Below are 19,542 nucleotides of genomic sequence, written 5' to 3' on the forward strand. Positions count from 1 at the left end.
GAGGAAAGCCAATAACTGGTTTAAACAAATTCAATCCGAAGTAACATCGGAGAACTGAAACCGTTCAACATGAACAACATGTGTACCCGAAAAAACCAAAAATCCCGAAGGAAACAGGGTGGGTGCTGGGTCTCCCAATTGGAGCTAGAAGAAAAGGAATTTACGGTAAGTAACAAAATTCCCTTCTTCTTCGGCGCTCCATTGGGAGACCCAGACGATTGGGACGTCCAAAAGCAGTCCCTGGGTGGGTAAAGTAATACCTCAAGTTTGAGCTGCAAGGCAGCTCTCCCCTACGAGGAGGCAACCGCCGCCTGCAGGACTCTTCTACCTAGGCTGGCGTCCGCCGAAGCGTAGGTATGCACCTGATAATGTTTGGTGAAAGTGTGCAGACTCGACCAGGTAGCTGCCTGGCACACCTGTTGAGCCGTAGCCTGGTGTCGTAGTGCCCAGGACGCACCCACGGCTCTGGTAGAATGGGCTTTCAGCCCTGATGGAACCGGCAGCCCAGCAGAACGGTAGGCTTCAAGAATTGGTTCCTTGATCCATCGAGCCAGGGTGGATTTGGAAGCCTGCGATCCTTTGCGCTTACCAGCGACAAGGACAAAGAGTGCATCCGAGCGGCGCAGGGGCGCCGTGCGGGAAATGTAGATTCTGAGTGCTCTCACGAGATCCAACAAATGCAAATCCTTTTCAAACCGATGAACTGGATGAGGGCAAAAGGAAGGTAAGGAGATATCCTGATTGAGATGAAAAGAGGATACCACCTTAGGGAGAAACTCCTGAACGGGGCGCAGCACTACCTTTGTTAAGGTGAACTCATAACCAGAGATCACTAGTTGCCTACTGCCTGGCCGAATTGATATGGGCCAAGTGCATGCATAAAAGAATCCACACCAGACACAGTCGGATGTGTAATCTCTTCTTGGTCACAGTAGAAAATGGCACCAAACAGACAGAGAGACTCGTGCGTCCTCTTGATATAGGCTAGGGGCGTACACAAGTTCAGATATGCATATTTAGTGGGACAGTTCATGGGCTAGCCAATGGGGAGATCCGTGTTGCTGTTGATGGGCAGGTCTGACTCCAGTGGACGAAACTATGACGATGGGAGGGACGTCATCTGGTGCATCCATGCTGATGGTTTGGTCTGTGATTTCCAGCTTGACCAGGGATCTTCCCTTATATGGTATCTTCTTTCATCTGGACATTCCTTGCATTCCAGGCAAGGTGTGGAGAAACAGGCAATGGCAGCCACCTTTATATCTGTGTCATGCATATGATCTGAAACCTGAATTATGTAAGACAAATCGACATATTTCCCACAATGCTCTATGTCCAGAGGTTAATTAAGTATTTCATTTTATGGCTCTCCTCAACAGTCCCCCCTAAATACTTTATTAACCTTCTGACCCTACCATGGTCCTCTAACACATCAGCTCTAATGCTTTAACTGCAACCTTTTTCCGTTTTGCTATCCGCTATACAAGCAATACTAAGCTTTTGCCCCCGCTGGTACAGACTGCTGATCAGAGAGTTGATCACATCCCGCACACACAGTTCACAGAGGCACAGGTAACTAGAACAGACTATTTAATGCTGACGAGCTCACTCAGATTTCGAGATTAATCGATTAGAAAGAGTAAGGCAATTGTAAGAATAAGCTTCTTACTGTTATGCTGCAGCTTTTAGCGTTACTGTTTCTGAAAGGCTGATTCTCAGTCAATATCCGAGTGCTGTCCGCGTCTTCGAGACTTTTCTACCCGAATATACCTGATTGTATCACAACACTAATGGATCTCTTCTTGTCTCTGGTCTATAATCTACCACCAGGAGGCCTTTAACAAGATTTCCCTTACACATGGATCCGATTACCTTCAGTAACACAGAGTAGCACTTTTACGGCTTCAAATACCAACAAATAAAACAATACCAGTTACCTATAAGTGTATGTTATCCTTAAGTCACTTAAACCCTTAAAATAATTGATCGGTTCAGGTCAGATAATGTCTTTCCCACCATGAGCCCTTATTTGTGTAATATTCCTGTACCCATTGTTCCCTTATGGTTATTTCCCATGTATCATCCCCAATCTAGAAATTCTCCATAAAGTTCTATATGAGATAATCCAGCACTATGTGTGTTGTGACCCTCATTCTGCTGGTACGATGGACTCTTTACAGCGGCTGCTGTCTCCAGATGGGTTTTCCCTCAAGCTTCATGGAAGATGCTGTGGTTGGGATAAGCTGGATCGGTCCACCTGATTCTGACTCAGGGATCATTCTGACTTGTCTTTTTAGGATCACCCAGTCTCCGGGCTGGAGACCACGTGCTCCTGACACTGATTTAGGATCTGGAATTGGAGGATACACATGTTTAACACACTATACAGGCAGTTGTATACGGCTCATACATCACTGGTCAGGATATCACACTGTATCTGCAGTATGTGTGAGAAATATAATCACGTTCTAGGTACTAAACCAAAAATACCTTATATAAAGATTGAATTATTAAGGAAAACGAACATTTGTTACATGATTTGCAGCGTTCACCATTATCTTGTGGATCGTTACATGTTTATGTTATAATCATTAAAATTCCAAACAACATACACCCATGTGACTATAGACACAATAAGATATTCCAATAAAGGAGGGGGCAGGGATTGGGGCAATAGCCCTAAAACTCTCCCTACCTCGCAGCGGAGGTCGGCACCCTATAAGGCGAATTGGCGCCCCCGCTCACCGACGGCTCACCCTCCCTATCCCTACACTGCTAAGCTAATACGTGTTGCTAATGTCAGTGAGGGAATATAGAAACCGTGAGATACTGGGGATAAAGAGGCGTCAATATGCAGTTATATATATCCAATTAATTCCCAAAGATTAAATATTCACACTCTGTATTTACATAGCTGTTTGTAGCTTAAATCAATATGATACAGCAAATTCAAGAACCAAACCCTAAAATAAATTAAATATCTCACATGTATAACATGTACCCACTGCATAAATATAATAATAATAAGGCCAGGTAAAGTCATGAGGAGATCTCGTCCAATCACAGACTCTCCCTGTACAATTCACACTCAGGCTAATAAAATAAACACATATTTGTCAGACACTTAGCATGAAAGAAGCGCAACGCGTTTCTCCCCTCTTCACAACGGCAGACGGGTTCATCAGGGGCATCCCCAGGTACTGACCTCTATAGTGACCTCTGCTATAGAATATGTACTTTTACCGCTTTTTAGGAACTCCATCTTTACATAGCACCAGCACCATGAGTTTTTCAGCAGTAATGTTTTCCACACTGGATATGTTTCACAGCAGGCCTGAAAAGAAATTCACACAACACGCACAAAACTCATATAAACCTACTCATGGTAGATGTATATGACTAATCTGCAATCACCGGAGCAGTAGAGCGGATGAGGGGGGTGTTGCTACGAGGTCTTTACAGTTTTTTCTACCTTAATAGGCACACGTCTTACAAGACTGGATGTGTCTGGCCACCTGGGTACTGAGCAGTGGTGCCGCCCAGATCTTGTCCATCCCAACACCTTTGTCACATGGGTTACCTGGGCCATTATTGAGTAGAGCGCTCATGGCAGAGAAAGCTTACCGCCCTTTATCCACAGACCTTCCTCAGTCACTGGCTCCCTGCGTCTCACACGCCGTTCCTTGCTGAATCGCTTGTTCCTGTAAGGATTTAAGAACACAAGGAGTGACCAATGTCACGGAGGACGTGACAGGAGCCACCGAGGTACTGGTCTGCTTTGTATAAGGACTCTCAACTCTAGGCCCATTCACTGCTTCTTTGTTGCCTGCTCCATCAGTCACCGGCTCTTTTGATAACAGGAGAGCGCCTCCACCTGGGCTCATATACACTCTCTACGGTCTTTATAGATTTATGACGTCACACTCCACATTTTGACTATCTTACCCCTTTCCGCTCTACGAACCACAGTGATCGCAAATCTTCATCTCATTCTCCTATTTTGATGAGAGAGGAGTGGTTTGATTTTTTAATACCTCATGTTGCGTAACCTCAGCATATCCAGTGCAGAATCAACCAGCATCTTGGTATCTGGATCCATCTACGGAAAAACTCAAAATCTGCATTAGCAATGGCCACATCTGAGACATGTTCAAAACCTGACAATTCTTGTTACATCAGAGCAATCATGAGATATATGTATGTCTGCTGTATCGTCCTTACAGATAAAAATATAAAGAACACTTAATAGAAAAACCCAATCGATGAACAAATTAAAACCTTAAATAATATGTGTGACTTTCCACATCATCTTTCCCCCCCTTTTTGAATCTATTATCCAAAACATAATTAGATTCAAAAAGTGTGTGGCCCCGGAGCTCTACATTTAGGTATAAAAGTCACATTGTATAGATTGTACCTAATCGGGAACAGCAGAAATATTGTTTTTATCTGTAACTTAATAATGGAAAACCCTTTCAATGGTTTTTATAACCTTTGCTTAAACCACAGAAATCTGCACTGCAAAGAAAGCAGATTATTCAATACATTAAATATAAAACACAGAATTCCATAAATAATCCACATTCCTTAAAACAAATTATTGTAATTATTAATAAATATATTAATAAATTATTATTATATTATTATTATTATTATTATTATTAACTATAATAACGTAGCACAACCTCTGGATATTGGATGTAGGGGCGTTCATTTTTGAATCATTGAGGAGATTATCCAACAGACCTCTATGCTTGAAAAGCTATCAATGAATCTAAACATGTCCACAGTTAACTTTTATTTCTTTGGGATAAAATTAGTAAAATAAAAAACTACTGTCAATAACCTTTTTCCAATATAATTTGCAATGAATTAAATGCAGGATAAACCCCCCATGTTTGGCCTGTTGGGTTTTTTTTTTTTTTTTTTTTTTTTCTTCACAGCTGACTCACAATAGATCGAAGGTGAGATGAAAAACCTGCCCCACAGGTTTTGTTTTTTTTTTTTTTCTAAAAATTGCTACTTCCCCCAAAAGCACAGTTCATTTTGCCTGGACACGAGTGATATCTCTCTCCTTCTGTTGGATTTTTTTTTTTTTTTTTTTTTTTAAAACATTCAACTCTCAGGATTATTCGCCATATTCGTAATTGGAATATGTATTATTTATCATGACATCTGCCGCAAAGGTACGTTTATTTTAAGGTTTTTCTCTTATTCTTTTATTGCTTATTAATTTAATAAGATATTGCTCCTTGTGACTGTCCTGACTCAATCCAACCTGCACCCTGGATCTATATTAAGTGTCTTCCACAACCACCCAATCATTCAATATTCCATCTTTTAGTGCTATAAACATTTACTAACACTTCATGTTATTCAGTGGCTGCAGTTTTGTCAGCTCCGCTGAAGGGCTCCATACAGATTTACTAACAAAATGGCCACTGCCAGAATAGCACATGGCTTCTTTGTATAAGGGCGGTTGAACCACATGAGAGGGGGAAGGGAGAAACTGATTTTACTTCTGCTAAACTTACAAGTTTAACCAATTATCCTTCCTGCCTATATTCCATACTCTATACATATACACACAGATTTACATATCCACAGTCCTGGTCCAACTACAGTTAAAAACACTAATTTTTCTGTCTAAGTATGTACTACTCCATTCAGCCATGTGCTTCATCCACCATTTTAAAATCTTACCTAAAATGTCTGCCTCCATGACTAGCACATGGTTTATCACAGGATTGCGGCCTAGAGTCCCCACATCTCAACACAGTCCACTCATCCGGATCTTTCCGGCACAACTAGACACCGCTTCACCAATTTTTCCATCTTTCTCTCAAGATAAACAACACCAACAAAACCAACAAACAAACACAGGAGGAGATGACTCACAACTGACACACAACTTGAACACTAAGTAAAGTTTTGTTAAGTCTGCAGCAGGCGCCTCGTCACGGTGTCCCTGCCCAGTTTCTACATGGTCCATAATTCATAAAGACACCAATGGTGTCACCCCTGGCTACAAGGTGCCCGTACCAGCCGATTCACGTCCAGCGCTTTTTCTAGACCCCAAGACACCTCATACCAATTATATCACCCAAGCTTGCGCTAAGCCCCAATGGTATCCGTACCAGCCATTTCACGTCCAGCGTTAGGCCCCAAGACTACCACGTACCAGCCACAATGCGCAACTTAAACGCTATGCCCCAATGGTATCCGTACCAGCCATTCCACGCTACACTGCGCTAGGCCCCAAGATTACCACGTACCAGCAGTCCCACGTATTTCCTTACAGAGCCATAAACTGTACCACAGGCGACAACCGTATACTATACCACAGACAATATCCTTTACCATATCAACAAATTTGAGAGCCCGTGAAAAACACGTGCCTAACCTGACCAATTAAAACCTGCCCTATATCTCTAGGTCTTGTACCAAACCGTATTAACTACTTAAGTTTTCACTAGAACCACAAACCATATCACAGGCGACAACTAACAGAACTCACAAACCCACATGCTCTCTTCACAAATACACAACAGGCAGCAGGCAACTGAATATGTGACGGTTCTTCCGAGATTAATATGGCCAATAGCCGTGAGACCCGTCTGCCCGTCAACAGATACCCCAACAAACCGGACACAGTCAGGCAATCAGTGCCACACACCCCACCGAGACCACGGGAAGACTACAGATTATGAAAAATCAGCAGACCTACCGTACTCTCGTTCGGAAGTGATCAGTTTCCTGGGGTGTCCAGCACGTCATGCCATTCCAGTTGCCGGTTCATCAGGATTTCAGGTGTCTCCGTCTATTGGCGCCACGTTGGGAGCCAATAATGTTAAGGTGAACTCATAACCAGAGATCACTAGTTGCCTACTGCCTGGCCGAATTGATATGGGCCAAGTGCATGCATAAAAGAATCCACACCAGACACAGTCGGATGTGTAATCTCTTCTTGGTCACAGTAGAAAATGGCACCAAACAGACAGAGAGACTCGTGCGTCCTCTTGATATAGGCTAGGGGCGTACACAAGTTCAGATATGCATATTTAGTGGGACAGTTCATGGGCTAGCCAATGGGGAGATCCGTGTTGCTGTTGATGGGCAGGTCTGACTCCAGTGGACGAAACTATGACGATGGGAGGGACGTCATCTGGTGCATCCATGCTGATGGTTTGGTCTGTGATTTCCAGCTTGACCAGGGATCTTCCCTTATATGGTATCTTCTTTCATCTGGACATTCCTTGCATTCCAGGCAAGGTGTGGAGAAACAGGCAATGGCAGCCACCTTTATATCTGTGTCATGCATATGATCTGAAACCTGAATTATGTAAGACAAATCGACATATTTCCCACAATGCTCTATGTCCAGAGGTTAATTAAGTATTTCATTTTATGGCTCTCCTCAACACCTTGTCCTGGTGAAAAACCAGGAAGGGAGCTTTGGATGACAGCGCCGCCAGCTCGGATACCCTCCGAAGAGACGTGACCGCTACCAGAAAGGCCACTTTCTGTGAGAGTCGAGAAAGTGAAACATCCCTCAGAGGCTCGAAGGGCGGCTTCTGGAGAGCGACTAGTACCCTGTTCAGATCCCATGGATCTAACGGCCGTTTGTACGGAGGGACGATGTGACAAACCCCCTGCAGGAACGTGCGTACCTGAGGAAGTCGCGCTAGACGCTTTTGAAAAAATACCGATAGCGCTGAGACTTGCCCTTTAAGGGAGCCGAGTGATAAGCCTTTTTCCAAACCGGATTGCAGAAAGGAAAGAAAAGTAGGCAATGCAAATGGCCAGGGGGACACTCCCTGTGCCGAGCACCAGGATAAGAAAATCTTCCACGTTCTGTGGTAGATCTTAGCAGACGTGGGCTTCCTAGCCTGTCTCATGGTGGTCACTACCCCTTGGGATAATCCTGAAGATGCTAGTATCCAGGACTCAATGGCCACACAGTCAGGTTCAGGGCCGTAGAATTCAGATGGAAAAATGGCCCTTGTGACAGTAAGTCTGGCCGGTCTGGTAGCGCCCACGGTTGGCCTACCGTGAGATGCCACAGATCCGGATACCACGACCTTCTCGGCCAGTCTGGAGCGACGAGCAGGACGCGGCGGCACTCGGACCTGATCTTGCGTAGCACTCTGGGCAAGAGTGCCAGAGGGGGAAACACATAGGGCAGCTGGAACTGCGACCAATCTTGCACTAAGGCGTCTGCCGCCAGAGCTCTGTGATCGCGAGACCGTGCCATGAAAATTGGGACCTTGTTGTTGTGCCGGGACGCCATTAGGTCGACGTCCGGCCTTCCCCAGCGGCGACAGATTTCCTGAAACACGTCCGGGTGAAGGGACCATTCCCCTGCGTCCATACCCTGGCGACTGAGGAAGTCCGCTTCCCAGTTTTCTACTCCGGGGATGTGAACTGCGGAGATGGTGGAGGCCGTGGCTTCCACCCACATCAGAATCCGCCGGACTTCCTGGAAGGCTTGCCGACTGCGTGTCCCGCCTTGGTGGTTGATGTAAGCCACCGCTGTGGAGTTGTCCGACTGAATTCGGATCTGCTTTCCTTCCAGCCACTGCTGGAAGGCTTGTAGGGTAAGATACACTGCCCTGATTTCCAGAACATTGATCTGAAGGGTGGACTCCTGCTGAGTCCACGTACCCTGAGCCCTGTGGTGGAGAAAAACTGCTCCCCACCCTGACAGACTCGCGTCTGTCGTGACCACCGCCCAGGATGGGGGTAGGAATGACTTTCCCTGTGATAATGAGGTGGGAAGAAGCCACCATTGAAGAGAGTCCTTGGCCATCTGGGAAAGGGAGACTTTCCTGTCTAAGGACGTCGACTTCCCGTCCCATTGGCGGAGAATGTCCCATTGAAGTGGGCGCAGATGAAACTGCGCAAACGGGACTGCCTCCATTGCTGCCACCATCTTCCCCAGGAAGTGCATGAGGCGTCTTAAGGGGTGCGACTGGCCTTGAAGGAGAGAGTGCACCCCTGTCTGTAGTGAACGCTGCTTGTCCATCGGAAGTTTCACTATCGCTGAGAGAGTATGAAACTCCATGCCAAGATATGTTAGTGATTGGGTCGGTGACAGATTTGACTTTGAAAAGTTGATGATCCACCCGAAAGTCTGGAGAGTCTCCAGCGCAACGTTCAGACTGTGTTGGCATGCCTTTTGAGAGGGTGCCTTGACAAGTAGATCGTCCAAGTAAGGGATCACCGAGTGTCCCTGAGAGTGCAAGACTGCTACCACTGCTGCCATGACCTTGGTGAAAACCCGTGGGGCTGTCGCCAGACCAAACGGCAGGGCTACGAACTGAAGGTGTTCGTCTCCTATAACGAAGCGTAGAAAACGCTGGTGCTCTGGAGCAATCGGCACGTGGAGATAAGCATCTTTGATGTCTATTGATGCTAGGAAATCTCCTTGAGACATTGAGGCAATGACGGAGCGGAGAGATTCCATCCGGAACCGCCTGGTTTTCACGTGCTTGTTGAGCAGTTTTAGGTCCAGAACAGGACGGAAAGAGCCGTCCTTTTTTGGCACCACAAACAGATTGGAGTAAAAACCTTGACCTCGTTCCTGAAGAGGAACAGGGATCACCACTCCTTCTGCCCTTAGAGAGCACACCGCCTGCAGAAGAGCATCGGCTCGGTCGGGATGTGGGGAAGTTCTGAAGAACCGAGGCGGAGGACGAGAACTGAACTCTATCCTGTACCCGTGAGACAAAATGTCTGTTACCCACCGGTCTTTGACCTGTGGCAGCCAAATGCCGCAAAAGCGGGAGAGCCTGCCACCGACCGAGGATGCGGAGAGAGGAGGCCGAAAGTCATGAGGCAGCCGGCTTGGAAGTGGTTCCTCCGGCTGCTTTCTTTGGGCGTGAGTGAGTCCGCCAGGAATCTGAGCTCCTCTGCTCCTTCTGAGTCCTTTTGGACGAGGAGAATTGGGCCCTGCCCGAACCTCGAAAGGACCGAAACCTCGACTGTCCCTTCCACTGTTGAGGTTTGCTTGATCTGGGCTGTGGTAAGGAAGAGTCCTTACCCTTGGACTGTTTAATGATTTCTGCCAATTGCTCACCAAACAGTCTGTCTTGAGATAATGGCAAACTGGTTAAGCATTTTTTGGAAGCAGAATCTGCTTTCCATTCCTTTAACCATAAGGCTCTGCGTAAAACCACAGAGTTGGCGGACGCTATTGACGTACGGCTGGTAGAGTCCAAGACCGCATTGATAGCGTAAGTCGCAAACGCAGACATTTGCGATGTCAAGGACGCCACTTGCGGCACTGATGGACGTATGACAGAGTCCACCTGCGCCAGACCAGCTGAAATAGCTTGGAGTGCCCACACGGCTGCGAATGCTGGAGCAAACGACGCGCCGATAGCTTCATAGACAGATTTTAACCAAAGGTCCATCTGTCTGTCATTGGCATCTTTAAGTGAAGCCCCATCTTCCACTGCAACTATGGATCTAGCCGCAAGCCTGGAGATTGGGGGGTCCACCTTTGGACACTGGGTCCAGCGTTTGACCACGTCAGGGGGAAAGGGATAACGTGTATCCTTAAGACGTTTGGAGAAACGCTTATCAGGATAAGCATGGTGTTTCTGGACTGCTTCTCTGAAGTCAGCGTGGTCCAGGAAAGTACTCAATTTACGTTTGGGATATCTGAAATGGAATTTCTCCTGCTGTGCTGCTGCCTCCTCCGCTGGAGGAGAAATATCCAGCAGTCTATTGATGGCCGCTATAAGATCATTCACCGTGGCGTCACCATCAGGGGTATCCAGGTTGAGAGCAGTCTCAGGATTAGACTCCTGATCACCTAGCTCTGTCTCATCATACAGAGAATCCTCTCGCTGAGACCCTGACCAGCGTGATGACGCCGAGGGTCTCTCCCAGCGAGCTCGCTTAGGCTGCCTGGGACTGTCGTCCGAGTCAGAGCCTTCAGCCTGTGATGTCTGGGACCCCCTTGGAGCACGGATTAGTTCCAACTGAGGGGGACTAGAATCAGCAGTACCCATGGTCTGAGTGACCGGCCTGGACTGCAAGGTTTCCAGAATTTTTGTCATAGTCACAGACATCTTATCAGCAAAAACTGCAAACTCTGTCCCCGTCACCGGGACAGGGTTCACAGGCGTCTCTGCCTGGGCCACTAATAGCATAGACTCCGGCTGACGAAGTGGCACAGGGACCGAACATTGCACACAATGGGGGTCCGTGGAACCTGCCGGTAGATCAGCCCCACATGCGGTACAGGCGGCGTATGAAGCCCGTGCCTTGGCACCCTTGCTTTTTGCGGATGACATGCTGTTGTCTCCTCAGAGCAATATAGGGGTATAAGCCAAGAAGCGACCGTACAGTGCAATATATATAGGTACAGATAAAAGTACACAAAACAACACTGTGGCACTAGTGGGGTCAGCACTTAGGTGCTGCTTACCGCCCGCTAAACAGCGGGTGTGTGGTCGCCAGAATCCCCTGTCTGGGTCTCCCAGGGCTATGTCCGTTCTCCAGCTCAGACTGCGTGCAGGAATGGCTGCCGGCGTCCTGTGAAGAGGGGCGGGCCGTGGGCGTGCTGCAGACAAAGAGCGGGAAACTGGCGTCCCACTGTGCCCAGTGAGAGGGCTGGAGTATGTAAATAAGACTCCAGCCCTCGGCGCTGACTATTGTACAGCGTCTCTCCCCTTCCCTGACTGACAGGGCTGGGGGCGGGAACGAAGCGTAGCTAGGCCGCAGAAGCCGGGGACTAAATTTATAAGCGCTGCCGTCGTAAAAGCACGGTCGGCGCGAAGTCCCCGGCGCACCACAAGTCTCAGCCGCGCCGCAGTCACCATGGCGGCCGGCGCGGTAGTTCCCCACACATAAACTCACTCAGCAAAGCTGCAGTGAGTATAACCCAAGCGCGCAGCGCTACTGTCCCCGGCGCACTAGAACACCCAGCAACGCTGGCGTGTGTCTGTGCCTGTCTGTACGGGGACACAGAGTACCTGAATGTTGCAGGGCCTTGTCCCTGATGGTACCCAGCTCCGTATCCAGCAGGATCTCCGGGTCTGTGGATGGAGCCCGGCCTCAGAGTCTGGAGGCCGGTAAGATCCCACTTCACCAGAGCCCTTCAGGGGGATGGGGAAGGAAAACAGCATGTGGGCTCCAGCCTCCGTACCCGCAATGGGTACCTCAACCTTACAAACACCGCCGACAAAAGTGGGGTGAGAAGGGAGCATGCTGGGGGCCCTAGTATGGGCCCTCTTTTCTTCCATCCGACATAGTCAGCAGCTGCTGCTGACTAAACAGTGGAGCTATGCGTGGATGTCTGACCTCCTTCGCACAAAGCATAAAACTGGAGCAGCCCGTGATCCCACGGGGGGTGTATAGCCAGAAGGGGAGGGGCCTTGCACTTTTTAGTGTAGTGCTTTGTGTGGCCTCCGGAGGCAGTAGCTATACACCCAATCGTCTGGGTCTCCCAATGGAGCGCCGAAGAAGAAGGGAATTTTGTTACTTACCGTAAATTCCTTTTCTTCTAGCTCCTATTGGGAGACCCAGACGATTGGGTGTATAGCACTGCCTCCGGAGGCCACACAAAGCAATTACACTAAAAAGTGTAAGGCCCCTCCCCTTCTGGCTATACACCCCCAGTGGGATCACTGGCTCACCAGTTTTAGTGCAAAAGCAAGAAGGAGGAAAGCCAATAACTGGTTTAAACAAATTCACTCCGAAGTAACATCGGAGAACTGAAAACCATTCAACATGAACAACATGTGTACCCGAAAAACAACCAAAAATCCCGAAGGACAACAGGGCGGGTGCTGGGTCTCCCAATAGGAGCTAGAAGAAAAGGAATTTACGGTAAGTAACAAAATTCCCTTCTTCTTCGGCGCTCCATTGGGAGACCCAGACGATTGGGACGTCCAAAAGCTGTCCCTGGGTGGGTAAAGAAATACCTCATGTTAGAGCTGCAAAGACAGCCCTCCCCTACGGGGAGGCAACTGCCGCCTGCAGGACTCTTCTACCTAGGCTGGCGTCCGCCGAAGCATAGGTATGCACCTGATAATGTTTGGTGAAAGTGTGCAGACTCGACCAGGTAGCTGCCTGGCACACCTGTTGAGCCGTAGCCTGGTGTCGTAATGCCCAGGACGCACCCACGGCTCTGGTAGAATGGGCCTTCAGCCCTGATGGAACCGGAAGCCCAGCAGAACGGTAGGCTTCAAGAATTGGTTCTTTGATCCATCGAGCCAGGGTGGCTTTGGAAGCCTGCGACCCTTTGCGCTTACCAGCGACAAGGACAAAGAGTGCATCCGAGCGGCGCAGGGGCGCCGTGCGGGAAATGTAGATTCTGAGTGCTCTCACCAGATCCAACAAATGTAAATCCTTTTCATACCGATGAACTGCATGCGGATAAAAGGAAGGCAAGGAGATATCCTGATTAAGATGAAAAGAGGATACCACCTTAGGGAGAAACTCCTGAAAGGGGCGCAGCACTACCTTGTCCTGGTGGAACACCAGGAAAGGAGCTTTGGATGACAGCGCTGCTAGTTCGGACACTCTCCGAAGAGACGTGACCGCTACCAGAAAGGCCACTTTCTGTGAGAGTCGAGAAAGTGACACATCCCTCAGAGGCTCGAAGGGCGGCTTCTGGAGAGCAACAAGGACCTTGTTTAGATCCCACGGATCTAACGGCCGCCTGTACGGAGGTACGATATGACAAACCCCCTGCAGGAACGTGCGCACCTGAGAAAGTCGTGCTAGACGCTTCTGAAAAAACACGGATAGTGCCGAGACTTGCCCTTTAAGGGAGCCGAGCGACAAGCCCTTTTCCAACCCAGATTGCAGGAAGGAAAGAAAGACAGGTAACGCGAATGGCCAGGGAGATACTCCTTGTGCAGAGCACCAGGATAAGAAAATCTTCCACGTCCTGTGATAGATCTTAGCAGAAGTGGACTTCCTAGCCTGTCTCATGGTGGCCACGACCCCTTGGGATAATCCTGAAGACGCTAGGATCCAGGACTCAATGGCCACACAGTCAGGTTCAGGGCCGCAGAATTCCGATGGAAAAACGGCCCTTGGGACAGTAAGTCTGGACGGTCTGGTAGTGCCCACGGTTGGCCGACCGTGAGATGCCACAGATCCGGGTACCACGACCTCCTCGGCCAGTCTGGGGCGACGAGTATGACGCGGCCGCAATCGGATCTGATCTTGCGTAACACTCTGGGCAAGAGTGCCAGAGGTGGAAACACATAAGGGAGCCGGAACTGCGACCAATCTTGCACTAAGGCGTCTGCCGCCAGAGCTCTTTGATCGCGAGACCGCGCTATGAAGGTCGGGACCTTGTTGTTGTGCCGAGACGCCATTAGATCGACGTCCGGCACCCCCCAGCGGCGGCAGATTTCCTGAAACACGTCCGGGTGAAGGGACCATTCCCCTGCGTCCATGCCCTGGCGACTGAGGAAGTCTGCTTCCCAGTTTTCTACGCCCGGGATGTGAACTGCTGATATGGTGGATGCTCTTTCCTCTACCCACATCAGAATCCGCCTGACTTCCCGGAAGGCTTGCCGACTGCGTGTCCCTCCTTGGTGGTTGATGTATGCCACCGCTGTGGAGTTGTCCGACTGAATTCGGATCTGCTTTCCTTCCAGCCACTGCTGGAAGGCTAATAGGGCAAGATACACTGCCCTGATCTCCAGAACATTGATCTGAAGGGTGGACTCCTGCTGAGTCCACGTCCCTTGAGCCCTGTGGTGGAGAAAAACTGCTCCCCACCCTGACAGACTCGCGTCTGTCGTGACCACTGCCCAGGATGGGGGCAGGAATGATCTTCCCTGCGATAATGAGGTGGGAAGAAGCCACCATAGCAGAGAATCCCTGGCCGTCTGAGAAAGGGAGACTTTCCTGTCTAGGGAAGTTGTCTTCCCGTCCCATTGGCGGAGAATGTCCCATTGAAGTGGACGCAGATGAAACTGCGCGAACGGGACTGCCTCCATTGCTGCCACCATCTTCCCTAGGAAGTGCATGAGGCGCCTTAAGGGGTGCGACTGACCCTGAAGGAGAGACTGCACCCCTGTCTGTAGAGACCGCTGCTTGTCCAGCGGAAGCTTCACTATCGCTGAGAGAGTATGAAACTCCATGCCAAGATACGTTAGTGATTGAGTCGGTGCCAGGTTTGACTTTGAAAAGTTGATGATCCACCCGAAAGTCTGGAGAGTCTCCAGCGCAACATTCAGGCTGTGTTGGCATGCCTCTTGAGAGGGTGCTTTGACAAGTAGATCGTCCAAGTAAGGGATCACCGAGTGTCCCTGAGAATGCAAGACTGCTACCACTGCCGCCATGACCTTGGTGAAAACTCGTGGGGCTGTCGACAGACCAAATGGCAGAGCTACGAACTGGAGATGGTCGTCTCCTATCACGAAACGTAGAAAACGTTGGTGCTCTGTAGCAATCGGCACGTGGAGATAAGCATCTTTGATGTCTATTGATGCAAGGAAATCTCCTTGAGACATTGAGGCAATGACAGAGCGGAGGGATTCCATCCGGAACCGCCTGGCGTTCACATGCTTGTTGAGCAGCTTTAGGTCCAGAACAGGACGGAACGAGCCGTCCTTTTTTGGAACCACGAAGAGATTGGAGTAAAAACCTTGCCCTTGTTCCTGCAGAGGAACAGGGATCACCACTCCTTCTGCTCTTAGTGAGCACACCGCCTGCAGAAGGGCATTTGCTCGGTCGGGATGTGGGGAGGTTCTGAAGAACCGAGGCGGAGGATGAGAACTGAATTCTATCCTGTACCCGTGAGACAAAATGTCTGCTACCCACCGGTCTTTGACCTGTGGCAGCCAAATGTCGCAAAAGCGGGAGAGCCTGCCACCGACCGAGGATGCGGAGGGATGAGGCCGAAAGTCATGAGGCAGCCGCCTTGGAAGCGGTTCCTCCGGTTGCTTTCTTGGGGCGTGAATGAGCCCGCCAGGAATCTGAGCTCCTTTGCTCCTTCTGAGTCCCTTTGGACGAGGAGAATTGGGTCTTGCTGGAGCCTCGAAAGGACCGAAACCTCGACTGCCACTTCCTCTGTTGAGGTTTGCTTGATCTGGGCTGGGGTAAGGAGGAGTCCTTACCCTTGGATTGCTTAATGATTTCAGCCAATTGTTCACCAAACAGTCTATCTACAGATAGTGGCAAGCTGGTTAAACATTTTTTGGAAGCAGAATCCGCTTTCCATTCCTTTAACCACAAGGCTCTGCGCAAGACAACAGAGTTGGCAGACGCAATTGAGGTACGGCTTGTAGAGTCCAGGACAGCGCTGATAGCGTAAGTCGCAAACGCAGACATTTGCGAGGTTAGGGACGCTACTCGCGGCACTGCAGGACATATGATAGAGTCCACCTGTGCCAGGCCAGCTGAAATAGCTTGGAGTGCCCACACGGCCGCGAATGCTGGAGCAAACGACGCGCCGATAGCTTCATAGACAGACTTTAACCAAAGGTCCATCTGTCTGTCATTGGCATCTTTAAGTGAAGCCCCATCTTCCACTGCAACTATGGATCTAGCTGCAAGCCTGGAGATTGGGGGGTCCACCTTTGGACACTGGGTCCAGCGTTTGACCACGTCAGGGGGAAAGGGATAACGTGTATCCTTAAGACGTTTGGAGAAACGCTTATCTGGGTAGGCATGGTGTTTCTGGACTGATTCTCTGAAGTCAGCGTGGTCCAGAAAAGTACTCAGTTTTGGCTTAGGATACCTGAAATGGAACTTCTCCTGCTGTGCAGCTGCCTCCTCTGCAGAAGGGGCAGGGGGAGAAATTTCCAATAGACTATTAATGGCCCCTATAAGGTCATTTACCATGGCGTCACCATCAGGAGTATCCAGATTAAGAGCGGTTTCAGGATTAGACTCCTGATCCCCCTCCTCTGTCTCATCATGTAGAGACTCTTCTCGCTGAGACCCTGAACCGCGTGATGACGTGGAGGGTCTTTCCCAGCGAGCACGCTTAGGCTGCCTGGGACTGTCATCTGAATCAGAGCCGTCAGGCTGAGATGCCTGGGACCCCCTAGAAGCACGGATTAACTCCAACTGAGGGGGACCGGGGAACATTGCCGCAGCAATGTTCATGGACTGAGTAACTGGCCAGGCCTGCAAGGTCTCTAGGATTTTTGTCATAGTGACAGACATCCTGTCAGCAAAAACTGCAAACTCTGTCCCCGTCACCGGGACAGGGTTCACCGGCGACTCTGCCTGGGCTACTACCACCATAGACTCCGGCTGACGAAGTGGCACAGGGACCGAACATTGCACACAATGGGGGTCATTGTAACCTGCCGGTAGATCAGCCCCACAAGCGGCACAAGCAACGCTCACAGCCTGTGTCTTGGCACCCTTGCGTTTTGCAGATGACATGTTGTCGTCTCCTCAGAGCAATTGGGGTATACAGCCAAGAAGCGACCTTACAGTGCAAAATATATATATATATATATATATATGGTACAGAGAAAAAAGTACACAAATATCACACTGTGGCACTAGTGGGGCCAGCACTTAAGTGCTGCTTACCGCCCGCTTAACGCGGGTGTGTGGTCGCCAGAAATCCCTTGTCTGGGTCTCCCAGAGCCTGTGTCCATTCTCCAGCCAGACTGCCTGTAGGAATGGCTGCCGGCGTCCTGTGGAGAGGGGCGGGCCCTGGGCGTGTGCAGACAAAGAGCGGGAAACCTGCGTCCCACTGTGTTCAGTGAGAGGGCTGGAGCATGTAAATAAGGCTCCAGCCCTCGGCGCTGATGAATCGAACAGCGTCTCTCCCTTGCCCTGATTGACAGGGCGGGGGCGGGAACGAAGCGGAGCTAGGCCGCAGAAGCCGGGGACTAAATTTATAAGCGACGCCGTCGTAAAAGCACGGTCGGCGCTAAGTCCCCGGCGCACTACAAGTCACAGCCGCGCCGCCGCTCTAGGGGCGGCCGGCGCGGCAGTCCCCAACACATAAAGTCACTCAGAAAAACTGTAGTGACTGTAACCCCAGCGCTCAGCGCTACTGTCCCCGGCGCACTAGCACACCCAGCAAGTCTGGAGTGTGCGCGGCCTGTACATACGGGGACACAGAGTACCTTAATGTCGCAGGGCCTTGTCCCTGAACGGTACCCAGCTCCGTATCCAGCAGGTTCCATGGGTCTGTGGATGGAGCCCGGCCTCAGGGCTTGGGGGCCGGTAAGATCCCACTTCCTCAGAGCCCCTCAGGGGGATGGGGAAGGAAAACAGCATGTGGGCTCCAGCCTCCGTACCCGCAATGGGTACCTCAACCTTAACAAACACCGCCGACATAAAGTGGGGTGAGAAGGGAGCATGCTGGGGGCCCTAGTATGGGCCCTCTTTTCTTCCATCCGACATAGTCAGCAGCTGCTTCTGACTAAACAGTGGAGCTATGCGTGGATGTCTGACCTCCTTCGCACAAAGCAGAAAACTGGTGAGCCAGTGATCCCACTGGGGGTGTATAGCCAGAAGGGGAGGGGCCTTACACTTTTTAGTGTAATTGCTTTGTGTGGCCTCCGGAGGCAGTGCTATACACCCAATCGTCTGGGTCTCCCAATGGAGCGCCGAAGAAATGACTTTTTTTCTATTTGCTGTTCCTCATCCCAAAACTGCATGAAAAAGTGATCAAAATGTGATATATACCATTGAATGGTAAAGACAGATCATCAGCCTGACATGCAAAATTACAAAGTTTAATTATATTTTTTTTTTTACAAAACAAACAGAGGATTTTAGGTACTTAACGTAAAATCCCTTTCTTGTACTCTTCATCAGGGCACACGGGAAACCATGGGTGTATGCTGCTGCCTCCCGGAGGCTGATACTAAGAATTACACCTAGAAAAAAAAGTCAGCTCCTGCTTTGCAGACTATACACCCACCAATACACAACGAATGATATAACAACTAAGAACAGTACAGTAGAACAGAGCCTCATACAAGCCTTGGTTGTAAGCAGGTGGCATTGAGGTATTGTTGTTGAAAACTTTACTGAACTGAGACATCTGTAGATAAGTAGTTCATGCATTTCACCCCAGTGTGTAATCTATAGTGTTTTTTTTGGGGTGATGAAGAGCTCATTCCATCCGTTCCCTAATTAGAGCCTAGGACTAGGGATATCTAGGGTCAGGTATCCAGCTCGGGTATAGATGCGGAACCTATCTAGGGTGGTGAGGGACCCCAGGAACCAGCAGTAGGTATGGTCAGGGGTCACCATCTCCCCTTTCACTAGACACAGGGTATCCTTTACCTTCCCTTGCGCCATTCACTTGGTACTTCCCCGTACCTAGCATGACAATAGCCATCTCATGGAAAAACAAACTCCTGATATGTATACTTTTTTTTTCCTCACTGAGAGCAATCAATCGATATGTGTACTTACATGCAAGTCGGCACTACGATACTTTCTTGTTTTAGTGTTCATGTGGGGGGAGGCGACAACCTCTCAAGATACAAGTATCCTGACAACAGGAAGCTGCAAGTCCTGTAACAGGAAACAGCCCATCCCAAAGGGTTCCCAAGTGAAGGAAAACCTATTGCCTCTGTAACT

General features: G+C 49.5%; 1 protein-coding gene across 2 annotated transcripts in view; it reads right to left on the minus strand.

Annotated features, from left to right (window-relative positions):
- LOC142296937 (ribonuclease H1-like) overlaps positions 1-19,542 on the minus strand; it is a 169,725-nt gene that overhangs the window by 71,115 nt on the left and 79,068 nt on the right. The gene's annotated exons all lie outside the window — the stretch shown is intronic.

Source organism: Anomaloglossus baeobatrachus, chromosome 3 (genome assembly GCF_048569485.1).
Source record: "Anomaloglossus baeobatrachus isolate aAnoBae1 chromosome 3, aAnoBae1.hap1, whole genome shotgun sequence".
In the NCBI taxonomy this organism is placed as follows: Eukaryota; Metazoa; Chordata; class Amphibia; order Anura; family Aromobatidae; genus Anomaloglossus; species Anomaloglossus baeobatrachus.